Genomic DNA, 9671 nt, shown 5'->3' on the forward strand with positions numbered 1-9671 from the left:
ATCTGTCTAATTCGCTTCATCCCAGTATTATATATCCATACAATTAGTCTATCATAAGTATTTCTGTTGCTGTATTGTTGATAAGTTTCCTTCACTGATGATAAGTTTGTGATAACCTGTAATAGTATATACCTACTTGGTTGTTGTTATTACTGGTTGTTGCTGTAATACTGATTGTTGCTGTATGACTGATTGCTGCTATTATTAATTACTGATAGTAATTTGTGATAACTTGATATATATGTATTTGTATTAACATCATCAATTGTAGGTATAGTTGCTAGTGGTGATTTTGTGGTAGTATACCTCCTTGTGGTGATTTTTTTGGTATTTGTGGTAATCTGTAATAAAGTAGAAAAATTGAGAGGATAAAAGCCTCCATGTTCTTGCACACTGTGGTATCCTACAAGTCCACAGTCATGATCTCTACACACCCTCAAGCTGTGTAACCTTTTAGGTCATGACAAAATGGTGGAAGAAACTCACTCCAGATGGGTGGGAACCCCATGACCTGGGTAAGGGCTAGGTCAACTACTGCCACTTCACTCAGAGGCCTCTTGTTTCAAGCTGCTTGGCTGCCCTTTACATTTAAAGAAAAGATGCATATTCGTGCAAAGAGAGCATAAATTAATATTAACCATTAATTAATTATTAAATAATATTAACTAAGTAATAGTTAAATGATACTAAAGGAATCATTGCTCTGACCCAAAATGTAATTTAGCTGTCTGAAAAGGGAGAAAAAAAAAATCAGTCTCATGCAGTATCTACTCTTCCCAAAGTGTCATTGAAGTAGATTATCATCATCATAAATACAATTCTATTTTTTTTTTGTTCGTAATTGTTGGTGGACAGGAAACTACAGAACACTGCATGGGAACAGCTTCATAAAATCATTTTATGTTGCTCATTAATGCTTCTTAGAAAAAAGCTTTAAATCATCTTTCATATATAAACTTAAACTTGGCTGTTCTTCAGCCACAGTGATAAACTTACCTATTTTATCTGATCCCTCTTTATTTTCTTGAATGCTGTCATCAGAGCATGTCCAATAGTACAACATGGTCCTCTGAGCATGTGTCCATTAGATTTTGGACATGCAGTCCCAGGGTTCAAGAAGATGCTTCTCTTTTTCATGACTGAAAATTGTGCATGATTTCTTACTATACCTTTTCATAGCTGTGTCAATTATTAATCATAGAATCCTAGAATATCTCGAGTTGGAGGGTCAGGATTCTTAATGGTATAGAAAAATTTTATCCATGGAAAGGAGCAGAGACCAGCAACTCAGACCACAAAGAAGACCCACCTGACAACTCTCACGTTTTAATCACCACTAAATTGAACAAGATGCACATACGGGGAATTAGCTGAGAATCTCTGTTGCAAATATTGTGTTAAAAGGCAAAGAATGAGTATTTAGTTTCATAATATGGGATAATCCATATGTAAGAATAGCATAAAATTTAGTTTTATTGAGCTTCTGCACTTCAAGACACTGTTTTTAGCAGCGGGCTGAAGGACAATGAAGTATATCTGATTTCTGCCTTTATGAATTACTCAGAAAACATTTCTTCAACTACAGATTGTAAAAAAAGAGGCCCACAACACCTATGTATTTATATAAATCATTGAATATTGTAACATTTCTCCATTTCCCTAGGGATCATATTTCTATATGAGACTATTAATATTTGTGAAGTAACATGTTAAAAATGATAATGTAATTATAGACTAATGCCTTTATGTATTTCATGCAACAAACATACATACGGCTTATTTTCAGCAAAAAGTTGTGGTAACGAATAACTATTAAAAGAAAGTGAAAGTCAATGGGACATTTCTGCTGACCCTCCAAAATAAAGTTATCTAAAATGTTGCTGTAAAAGCTTGGAAGATATTATTTTGCACTATCAGGGACAATGTACAACATATTTCTGTTGCATTCAGCTAAGTCTCTACCAACAAAACTAATTACCTAGATCAGCTCTTGAATCAGTAATGTTACATTTTCAAAGCTCTGACATATAGTCATCTTGCTAATAGAATAAATGTTTTTGCTAATAGAGGGTTCTAAGCATGAGTTTTTCCAGCCACTGTGGTTGAGATTTTGTTTCCCAAACGTGAGGCTGGAAATTTATGCTGTAACTTAACTGTCTTTTCATTTTTCTCAGAAATATGATAACAAACTTTTAATATGAATAAGATTCAGTGTCAGACCTAAGGTTTTCTTTTTATAAAACAATATTAATTTTGTAGGGTTTGGCTTGATTCTTTTGGAATAATGTATCTAAATACTATGTTTACACCAAGATAAATTTATGATTGGTCTGGGTTCATTTTATTTATTATTCATCTATCTTCTTTCTTTCAGTGATATAGAATATTTATGGAAGTTAGTTTCACTGCATGTTATTTTTGTTCTCCTTTGAACATGGTGTAAAAAAATTAAAAAAAAGAAAAAAGAAAAGTTGCTTGGGTCAAGGAGAATTGTATTAATCATCTATTGTTGTGAGAATCTTCCCAACATCTTCCCAACAAACAAACAAAGAAACAATGCATTTGTTTGGGGATACTTCTCATGTCTGTTCTCAGCAAAAAATACACCAAGAGACTATCTAAAGCAAAACACCACAGCATAATTGGAAAATATCATTAGTGAGTTTTTAATCTCCTTTTCTGGACCTTGGCAAAGATATAAATTAATGAAGTTTTAAATAAGTCCTATCTTTATACTCCACTGGCCCTTGGTCTGGCATGTTCCTATAAATTCCTATAAACTGTTTTCCTTTCTTTTTTCTTTTTTTTTTTTGTACTAATTTTCATCTCAATTTATGTGCAAACCAACTTCTGTTAATATTTTTTAAAAAAGATTTAACCTGTCACAATATCAAATAACTTACTGAAAAGTGAAAATATATAACTGTTACTTTTCTTCTACCTTTAAGAATAAACCTAAAAAGCAACCATCTTTGACTAGCAAGACTTCTGTTTTGCAACAAGTAATGTCCATACATGCAAGAGAGTGTTGTTCTGAATATAGCCACAGCAACAAGCTAAAAAGTGTGCTAGCTTTTTGTGAAATTGGACACACCAGTAGAAAATGAAAGGATTGAAAAAGTTGTGCAGTACAGATATTAAATTTTTATACAGCACATTGCACAGTTGCATGCCAAAATATGTTATAGAATGGTCTGTGTCATTAATGAAAAGGATTTCCTTAAGACGATATATAACCAAACCACAAGCAGAATCAAGGTTACTAACACTCAGTCAAAACAATTTGTATATATATATATATATATATATATATGAGACATGCATAAAACAGCTGCATTGAGCAGAGACTGGCTTAACAGGTAAATATCAGTGAAGTTTTAAGGTAAAAAATCCTTCCATGATTAATGGCTATTTAACAACACACACTTAATGTAGAAGAGCTTTTCTTTATATTTTGCTTTTGGTTTTGTTTCCTTGTCTGAATATGATACAAGATATGTAATAATTGCCTCATGATTAACTGAACTTTGAGTTAGCATCAACATTGAAATAACTAAACAGAGAAATGTGCTTGCTTCAGATCAACTCAGCAATGATGATTACAGCAAAACCTCAAGTACTGTACTTTTGACCTTCTATCAACAATTAAGCCATGCTATGAAAGAGTTGCATTTCCTCAAGCTTCAAGCCAGACTCTTAACAGTAGCTTCAGGTGAAAGTTTTCCTAGTTATAAAAGAAATATGGAAGGAGTGAAATGGAAGTAAGAATTTGCTGTTGATTCACCTTAGCAAGGCAGAGCTTTGAATCATAGAAAAACACTCCTTAGCCTTTCATACCCCTGCAAACTCTATCTCTCACTGAAAATTTTTCCTTTAAAAAAATGGATTAAATTTATTATCTGTGAACTGACATGTTATCATAAATTAAGAGACTGCTTATTCCTTTCTAACTAAAGAGGTGTATCAACAGACTACTTGGGGAAAAAAAAAATTAAAAAGTATTTCCATAATGGAAACTGATTATTTTTGTGCCTTAAAGAGTTTCATATAAAAAAACCCTAATATCTGCTAAATGGATGCATTTTTCTCCCAGCAGAAAAAAATAATTCTTCGAGTAGAAAAAATAATTACAATAATGACACCAGTTTTTTGGAGTTATGAAGCTATTTCAGCTCAGAGAGTCCCCAAGAATTACAAATTAAAAAGAACTACACCTATACCATCTTCCTGTCACTGTCTTGGGAATGGATCAACATCCTTCATCCTTCGTTCTGGTAGTGAAGGTCATCTACTCTGGGCAGAAACACCTATGAAGGAAAGAAGGAAACAATTCTTCCTCTTACATCATGAGTCCAGGGCACAATGTCTGACTTCTGTCCTTGAAGAGGAGCTTGTTGTGGTTTTTTTGTTTGTTTGTTTTCAGCAGAATGTTTTCTCCTTTCTAATGTTTTATTTTTATTATATTTACATGGTTGAAATAAAGTTCAAAGAGACTCACTGTAGAGAATATACTGATGAAGGCAAAAATCTCCCACATTACTAGGATATTTACTTTATTTTCCCAGTATTTTGTATAACTGTAAAACTTAACATAAGTTCACTGAAATAATTAAGGTGGCCTTGGTTTGTGAGCTTTATCAAATTAGCTTTCCAATCAATTAACAATTTGGAGACTTTGCTGATTAACGTCTACTTCCACAGAATTAAAATTAATTCATTTACTCTTTGGTTACCTTTGTTGCACTCTTTAGATTTTGCTTTCTGAGTGCCTTTTTAATATATGTCTCTCTTTTCCAAAACACATTACTCTGTAAGTCAAAATTTAGTATTACCAAATAGTCTAATATGAACTGTATTAAGACGCACTCATGCAAGCCTGTGGGCAAATGTTGCTACATTACCATAGTTAACTTTCCTCTGGACAGGGCAACCAGTCACTATCCTACACTTTTCATGAGCTTTGAGAAAAATGATAAAATGATGGATGAAAATTAAATAATTAGCACTGACTCCACTGGTCTCCGAATCAAGAGAGACTGAAACCCTGTGTTTCTAGTGTTTTGCAGGCTCCAGATGGAAGGTTGCTATTGCATCTTTTCTAGTGGTATTTCTATTGCTGTGCTCTCCTCTGTGGCAGGACAGGTATGGTCCATCTCCCATTGCCTTTTTTCTCACAGTTTAAACAAAAAGTGTCCTTCTTTTCATGTTTGGCTTTTTATGAGTTAATTTCGTAACAGTCTTGCTTGTTCCTTAATATGTCCTTCTTCATTGCAGTCCTTTTGAAAGTACTGTGTTCCAGTGTTTATATGGCTATTCATACAGCTGCTACTGGTAAGTTGGAAAAGAAATGCCTTCTTGAGAAACTAGATATGTAACATTTCTCTAGATAGAAGTTAGCAGACCCAAAGACATTGTTTTGAATCAATTTTCATATAAGGCCAGATAAAACACTATTAGTACCTGTAAATTAATCATCTCAAAATGTGAGCACTTTATGCCTGAGTATGCTCTATATAAGGACACAGAATTACTTATTTTGTATATCAGTAGTTTCCATCTTGAATAATGATAAAATAATTAGAAAGGTAAAATTCTCTTTAGTACAATTATTTAGAGAGTGTTCTGAAGTGAATAAATTTATTTCAATTGTAATTTTTTATTTTTACACCTTCATAACTTGCTAGAATGTCAAGACTTATGAAGACCTGGAAAAAATCTTGGGGTGTTTGAACCTCCCAAAATTCTTCAACTTTCGTATGAGGTTATTTTAAAAATACCCAAAGATTTGAATACCATATATACACATCTAGAAATAGATCAAAATAAAAGATCTAATCTACAACAGAACTCAATGGAAGTCTGTCATTTTGTAATTCTTATTAGCTTCCATGACAGACTGTCTAAAAGCACTTTTGTTTAACATTACTGAAGAGATGCCATTTACAGATATCTGCATATATTTTCTGACCATTTTCCAAACCAAACTTAGTTTTGGTAAAGTATATGATAATATAACAGAGAAAGCATTCATCTTGAAACAAAACGATATATGTAGTAAATATTTTGAATTATCACTTTCAAATGAAAAATTACTTCTCTAGCCAAAAAACTATATTATTGCCAGTTGCAGTGACAGTGGGGATATTTAGCAACAAGACTTTCTTTAATATTCTGGATGGTTTTCCCCTTTCCTGACACGTACATTTAAGGGAAAATAATGTACCTCTAGATTCTATTCCAAATTTACTGTTGTGAATTCTGTTGCTATTTACTTATGATGTTAATCTGCTTTATTCATTATACTACTGATGTCAGTGATAACTGTGCACTCAGAAAGCTATTTCCTGTAGTCACAGCTCAGCCCAAACCTCCACTGGTAGTGCAAATTTTCCATGTCTACAAAGTCACGTATGAGCCGAACAAAATCTATCTACCAGTTTACTAGTGTGATACACCCATTGAAATATGCACCCATCAATTTTAGAATTATTTTCCATTACATTTTTGTTGGTTACAGTACAGAACAAGGCTTCATAGCATAACTTGTCTAAATCCTCACAGAATTTCCAATGGGAAGACAAAGGTCACATTTGTCCTCTTGTTACAGATCATATACTATCTATTAAAAATGCCAGTCATCTGTCAGATCTATGGTGACCTATGTCTTTATGGAATATGTTGAGATAATAGCACATTGCAATAATGTGTTTTCCTCCATGGAAAAGCAATGCTGCTGTTCCTAGTAAGAAATAATTGGTACGTAGCATATAAAGTCAACATCTGAAATTAATGGAGTGTAAAGAAGGTGCTATTTCTCATAAAGGAAGTATATTATCCATTTAAACAGCTTTCAGTCTTGCATGTGAACTACGACATAGACAAGCCTTGGAAAACAGAAACCAGATGGCAATGGATTAACTTGCCAGCATAATTCTAACAGTAGAATACATTAAGTTTTTAAATGAGACTGGAAGGCAGAAATACACCCTCTAATCACCCCTTTAAAAACCACAAAGCTAAGTGGAACAAATAATTATTTTTTTGTTATTTCTATATCCTATGATTTGTAGATATTCACTGCATTTATTTATTATATGGTTTATAAAATGCAATTGTTTTCACGGTAGCTAACATTAAATAATGAATTTCCTATCTTAAAAATAAGGTAGTGTGAATCTCATTTATTGCATGAATTTATCAACCTTTTAGTTTTGTTTTGTCTTAGCATATGTATAACATGCAGATTGTAAATAATGGAACTTTTTGTGCAAAAAGTAACTTATTTTAAAAGAACTTAAGTGTTCATTACACTAGTAAGTGCATGAAGCTGACTTCCAATGTTAAACACCAATAAGAGTCAAAATTTACTAGATGAACATTTACTATTTGCAATTCTGTTAAAACTTCATTCATTTTTTTTGCTTTGATGAAGCAGTGGTGGAAAGAACAATAATAAAAATTCATATACCAGCCTGTCTTGAGAGGATATGGAAAGTCTGATCATAACATCATCTATATTGCTTCATGCTGCTAGGCCAAGATGGGGCATGAATCTTTCTAGACCAGACCAATTAGTCAAACTAAGGACTAAGACTCATACAGAGTAAAATACTAAGTACTAAGAATAAGCTCTTGGCACTTTCTTTGCAACACACACAGATGTCTGTGGTGGGAAGTATACCTGTGGCAGGTAAACCTTCCAAGAGGTATTTCTCCTGAAAATACTTAAAGAGAAAATAATGTCCAGTGAAGTTGGAATCAGTTCTGGCAATATCCTTGAGATGCCTATTTAAGGTTCAGTATTTTCAACAGGCCTGAGTGAAATACTCAGAAGTTGTATATTGTATATAATTTTAAAATTTGATTCCACTTCTCTCCATTTCTCTATTTCAACCCTTTATGAAATAAAAATAATATTAAAATAGTTCATGTTAGCTTGGTTTCACATTAATCTCTGTTATGAATTCTGTAATCATACCTCAGGGAATGTGGTGAGGTGACTTGTGTCTTGTATTGTTTTTCATGATTCCTCCTCCTTGTATGGGCTGTTTCTTTCATGGTTTACTGGGGAAATTCTGACATAAGAGAAATCAGGGATGGAGATTCTTGGAAGAAGTTGGAATTTCTAGGCTCATTTATAACATATTTTACACTAAAAATTACTTTAATCAAGTGCACAGATTGTGTGCTAATATTTGCTGATTTAGCTACTTTGTCTAAATGTAGCAATTCTTCTATCACCAATCAATTTAACTGAAATTCTATGTATAGAATTTATTCAAATGTGTTTTGAATGAGCATGCTTATCACAGAACTTATTTAATTTATTAGACATGTATCACTATTTTTTGAAGTTAGTAATCTAGAAATGAACATAAAGGAACAGGAGAACTAAGAATTAAATAGCAAAACCAGGCCCCTTTGGAAAGTTACTTCTCTGAGAAAGTGTTTTAAGGAAGGCCTGTGCTCTGCAGGGTAGCAGTATTTCAACACTTAAAACTAACTACAAAGAAAAAAATTGTTACCTCAATTTGAATAATAATATTCATAATAAGATTTGAATATGCATTCTTAGCTTCAATGCATTTATGACTGATTAGTTGTTTACAGTTCAGGTTTGCCCTTGTTGCATGGACTCATTAGTCTTTATTGGCCTGACTGTGAAGCTCTTTTTTCAAAAGAAAGCCTTGCTTAACACTCTTTCTAAAGGAATTTCAATTCCAGTTTCAAATACGTAGTCCTTCTAACCTCAACATAGCTTCAAAGGTTTAAATAAAACAATAAAGATCCATGGGGGAAAGGAGTGATTCCAATTCCTCATTTCTGATATGTGAAGTCTGAAGAAGACCAGAACTAAATCAATTTCATGCAACTGCACCAGAACATGAGAATGCTGCTGAAGATTATCAACAACAGTGGCATAAGTACCTGCTGCGGACCCCAGAGAAAAAGAAGTAACAAAAATTGCATGGTTTTGTTAGCTACAAAGACTGTGGCTGAGAAATTCTGTCCTTGGGTCTGCTCTGTGCATCCAAAAGCGAGACGAGGCTTTCTGGTCATACCACTGCACACTAAAATGCTTCTTGCATGTAAAGCTGCAACATTACACATAAGGCTCACAGTGAGCTAACTAATTGTAGTAAGTAAAAATGGACACTAACACCTATGCAATAGCTTTTAAAACTTCAGAACTTCACCTTTGTAGAACTTGTAACAAAAGAGGTGATCAGTACTTGAATTACCTTTAAGGAAAATTAGTATTTTTAATACAATAATTTCAGTTATTCTATTATCAAATAAATTTTAAATTTTTGGACTAAATGTCAATCTGTTGAAACTTAAAGTGGCTCTAAGGTTCTAACTTATTCAATTTTCCCAATTTGACCTAGGCACCCAAAATGAATTTCTGTTTAAAATTATATACTTAAAATTTAAATTTAAAAAAAAATCAAGAATACAGAAATGAACAGTTCTGAAATATCATGTTGAATCGTTACTTGTCTTAGCTGTACAAAATTTGCCAAAGGTTTACCTTTTCCTTTTATTTTAGGACAGGGGTTTCTTGCATTTTTCTTTTAACACTAAAACTCATTGCGCAGAAAAGTTAGCTCCCTTCTGTTTGGGTAGAAATGATTCAGTAAGGAAATGCCATTAGGTAATATCAACTGAAT

The sequence above is a fragment of the Pelecanus crispus genome, chromosome Z (assembly GCF_030463565.1).
Source record: "Pelecanus crispus isolate bPelCri1 chromosome Z, bPelCri1.pri, whole genome shotgun sequence".
In the NCBI taxonomy this organism is placed as follows: Eukaryota; Metazoa; Chordata; class Aves; order Pelecaniformes; family Pelecanidae; genus Pelecanus; species Pelecanus crispus.